Below are 4,840 nucleotides of genomic sequence, written 5' to 3' on the forward strand. Positions count from 1 at the left end.
GAATACTGCAACGTAGTTAGGAGCCAATTTTCATAAAACTTACGAATTTCTAATACGGGACGAGACTTTACTTATACTTGGCAACTGAGGGGTTGCTTGTAGTTCTTTTTAATTTAATTCATTAAGGAAATATAAATATTTGATTTACCACAAAATTTACAACCCCTTCAATCGAATACTGCAACGTAGGTAGGAGCCAATTTTCATAAAACTTACGAATTTCTAATACGGGACGAGATTTTACTTATACTTGGCTACATGATTTTCTGAGTTCATTTTATTTTGCGAATTTTTGATAAAATAATGAGAAAATACAAATAAAACTATATATAAAAAAAAATAAAAAAATAATTTGCATTTAGTTAGATGAGAAAATAAATCTTCTTTCCAGTGGTGCCATTATGAACCCTCTAAGTTAAGTTGGGGAGCAACAAGCTGTCAAAAACTGTTTTCCCATGTTAATTCCCTGTGTTCGGTTTGAAAGTATTCACCCGGTATATACGATTTATTCATACAGCTTTAATTATTGATTTGCAGGAATATTTTTTTTGTTCTTTTATCTCATTCTTTCAACGTAGTAAATATATAATTCGGTTCTAAGGACCTGTTTGGTAACAAGTTGCATACATTTTCCAAACATATTGAGTATAGCATTTTTTGTTAGTATCTTTCCAAATTTTGGTTATTATCACTGAAAAGGAATCGATTGAATTCTGTCCTATTTGCAACCCAGTTTTACCTGAGCTAGCTGACAAGTAAAAGTACGAAAAGGTTGGCCCTCACGTACTACAACACGAAAAGACGCACAAAATTACAAGAAGAACTTTGTACATCGAACCACACCATGATCCTGGAGAAAATTGTCAACCCTTTGTAAGTTCCATTATACGCAATTAGTAATTCTTCTAAAATATGTGTTACTGAAACATTTACGCGGGATAGGTTTGAATATTGGGCACTCAAGAAGTGTGTCAGGTTTTCAGGCATTTGGCAATTACACATTGTACAGTTTAGTACCGTATCTATATATAGTATAAGAGATCCAAAGAAGTTTGAAAAGTGATACCCTATTTTCAGGGGTAGCCCAATCTTGGAACTGTTTGAAATTATGGATTCTACAGGCCACATTCTATAAGAAAATTTTTTTTCCGGGTCGATCTGAGACAATTTTTTCTTCGGGCCTCAAAAAAAGGCAGTGTATACACTTCCTTTTTTGCCAAAAATCGACTGCACCAAAATTTCTCGGGAAAAGACTTTTTCTTATTAATTTTGGTGCGTAGAATCCAAAACAATTCGTACTTTTCTCGATTAGACTTCTCAATCAAAAGTTATGGACTAGAAACCAATTTCGAAAGAAAGTTCAAAGGGCTGTAACTTTTGATCTAGTATCCCAATCTTCAAACTGTTTGAAATTATGGACTCTACAGGCCAAATTTCTCAGCTCTTATGGGATACATACTTACCTATCAAAAGATCTTTTTTAATCAGACTTCACTTTTTAGCCGGTCTCAAGCAGTACCTACCTCCATCGCTAGCTAACGACGACACTTTTCCGATGCGAAGACCGAAGGAACTAGTCAACTCTGTAATTCTCAAAAAAGACCAACATTCTTGGGTAAGACAATGAAATCCTGTTTATATGTTTCCGGATGATCTTATTGTTGTAGGGATGAGGGATCACCACTTCGAATTCGGCGCTGTCATCATCATCATCATTCCGGTCCATCCGTCATCGAGGTCTAAGGTAGCTACTAGTAGTCAATCACTACTAGTAGCTTCAATTGAGAACAAAATATACGTAGCAAGTTATTTATTTTTTAAGTTATCAAAGATCTTTGTAATACAAAAAAAGAACCTTATTTCATTTGTTCATCTCTAGAATTATATTGTACTGCCCTAACTGCACTTTGCTGGCAGCTGGCACTAGTTCATCACACGACATAGTCTCCCCCAGCAAAAAAACAATGAAAACTGTGAAAGCAAACGAAATTTTTTTAATAAAAACTTTATTAAAAATTACCCAAATGTAACTATTGAAAAATACAATAAAAAAGTCAAAAATTTTTTTTTTGTTTTTTTTGAAACATTTCTTTTTGAATCAAAAAACTTTTTTGAATCACCTTTTTGAATTCAAAAAACTTTTTTGAATCACTTTTTTGAATCCAAAAAACTTTTTTGAAACACTATTTTGATTCCAAAAAACTTTTTTGAATCACTTTTTTGAATCACTCCTAACTTTTTTATCAGAGTTTTCAAGTATCAAGTTATCAAGGCTATTCAAGTAATAAGGTAATCAAATTCAGTCAAGTAACATAGTATCAAGGTATTTCAAGTATTCAACGTATCAAGAGTATCGAAGTATCAAGTGATTCAAGTATCAAAGTATCAAGTAGTCATAAGTATCATAGTATCAAGTATCAAGTATCATAGTATCAAGTATCAGAGTGATCAAGGTATCTAAGTATCAAGGTTATTCAAGTATCAAGTATCAATTATCATAGTATCAAAGGTAATCAAGTATCAGTATTCAAGTATCTCAAGTATCAAGTATCAAGTATCAAGTATCGAAGTATCAGTATCAAGTTATTCAAAGTAATCATAGTTATCATAGTATTCAAAGTTTATCAAGTATTCAAGTATCAAGTATCAGAGTATCCAAGTTTCAAGTTATCAAGTATCAGTATCAATTCAAGTATCAAGTATTCAAGTTATTTCAAGTATCCAAGTTATCAAGTAGTCAAGTATTCATAGTATCAAGTATCATGAAGTTATCAACGTATCAAGTATCAATAGTATCCTGGTGATTTAGTATCAAGGTATCATAGTATCAAGTATCAAGTAGTATCAAGTATCAGAGTATCAAGTATCAAAGTATCGTAAAGTAGTTCAAAAGTTATCCAAGTATCAAGTATCTCAAGTATCATAGTTATCAGAGTATCAAGATCGAATATCAAGTTGCTATCAAGTATTCAGGTTATTCAAGGTTATCAAGGTATCATAGTATTCAAGTTATCAAGTACAAGTATCAAGTATCAGATATTCAGTATTCAAGTTATCAAGGTTTTATCAAGTATCAAGTATCATACGTCATCAAGGTTCAATGTATACAGTAATTCATGAGTTTATCGAATAGTATTGCAAGCTTATCAAGTATCAAGTTATCAGTAAGTATTCCAAGATTCATTTACAGGTGATCATAGTATCAAGTATCAAGTATTCGCGAAGTATCAAGTAATCAAGTTTGTCAAGTATCAAGTATCAAGATCAAGTATCAAGTATCAAGTATCAAAGTATCTCAAGTATCATAAGTATCAAGTATCAAGTATCAAGTATCAAGTATTTCAAAGTATCAAAGTGATTCAAGTATTTTCAAGTTGATCAAGTAATCAGTATTTCAAGTATCAAGGTATGTCAAGTATCAAGTATCAAGTATCAAGTATTCAAGTATCATAGTATCAAGTATCAAGTATTCTAAGTTATCAAGGTATTTCAGAGTATCAACGTATCAAGTATCAAGTATTCAAGTATCAAGTATCAGGTATTCAAGTTATCAAGGTATCGATAGGATTCAGAGTATCAAGTATCAAAGTTATTTTCAAGTATCAAGTATCAAGTATCAAGTATCAAAGTATCATTAGTATCAAGTATCAAAGATCAAGTATACCAGTAGATGTGTGATATATAACACCGAGTTCGGTCTCTGATTGATTACTCGCGTCAGTGAGAGGTATACGTCCATGTCACTCCAACACACATCCTCTTCGCTGCACATACTCCTCGTGATTCTGCTACTCTCAGCCAATATATACGAATAGATGTCTCTAGAGACATATAAGATTCCTCGTGACGTACTCTATAGCAGTGTGGGCACACTCACTCACACGCACTCACACCTCACTCCCCGATGGAGTGACTGTCTGCCTCTAACTCTCTCCTGCGCGGATGATATAATATCTAAGTATAGAGCGCTGTGCAAGTATTCAAGCGATAACTCTCACATGTTCAAAGTATGCTCGATCATTCATCAGAGCTCATAGATTCATATGTATACGTATCATAGGTCGGTGTATCTATATAATGGATTTACACGTTCCCCCGGCTCTGAAGTATCAAACTCACAGTGTGTAGTGTACGTCCCAAAGTATGATATATAATTCTATAAGATATATACTAGAAGTTAGCTAGACGTATATAATATATCACTCCACTTTTCAAGTTATTCTATACGGTCATATATAACAGTCGAATTATCAGATGTCCATCTAGAGGTATGGCTAAACTGAGTCACTCCAATAGTGGGCAGTGCTCTGTCCTCATTAGTTATCAAGGTTATTCATAAGCGTATCACAGAGCTGAAAATAAATCGCAACAAAAGCTGCAATCTCTTGTATCTCGTATAATCCTAGTGCTCAAGTATCAAGTATCAAGTTATCAAGTATCAAGTATTCAAGTATCAAGTTATCAAGTATTCAAAGTGATCAAGTTTATCAAGTATTTCAAGTATCAATGTAGTCAAGTATCAGTATCAAGTATCAAGTTATTCAAGTATCAAGTATCAAGTATCAAGTATCAAGTATCAGAGAGTATCAAGTATCAAGTGTATCAAGTATCAAGTATCAAGTATTTCAAGTATCAAGTATCAAGTATCAAGTACAAGTAGTTCAAGTATCGAAGTTAGTTTCAAGTATCAAGTATCAAGTATCAAGTGAGGAGAGGACGACTTGTAAGAGATTCAAGAGAAATTAAAAAAAGTTAGGAGTGATGTCAAAAAAATTAGGTGAATTAAAAAATAGTGATTCAAAAAGTTTAGGGAGTGTATTAAAGATAAAAAGCTGATTCA

The 4,840-nt window shown here is 32.7% G+C and overlaps 1 long non-coding RNA gene across 1 annotated transcript; it reads left to right on the forward strand.

Moving 5' to 3' along the window:
- The first annotated feature begins 624 nt into the window (after window positions 1-624).
- LOC116165404 lies at window positions 625-1,983 on the forward strand. The gene is made up of 3 exons (XR_004144138.1): window positions 625-873; window positions 1,503-1,615; window positions 1,668-1,983. It is a non-coding gene; the product is annotated as an uncharacterized LOC116165404 (long non-coding RNA).
- The last annotated feature ends 2,857 nt before the right edge of the window (window positions 1,984-4,840 follow it).

The sequence above is a fragment of the Photinus pyralis genome, unplaced genomic scaffold, assembly GCF_008802855.1.
Source record: "Photinus pyralis isolate 1611_PpyrPB1 unplaced genomic scaffold, Ppyr1.3 Ppyr1.4_LG3a, whole genome shotgun sequence".
NCBI classification, from domain to species: Eukaryota; Metazoa; Arthropoda; class Insecta; order Coleoptera; family Lampyridae; genus Photinus; species Photinus pyralis.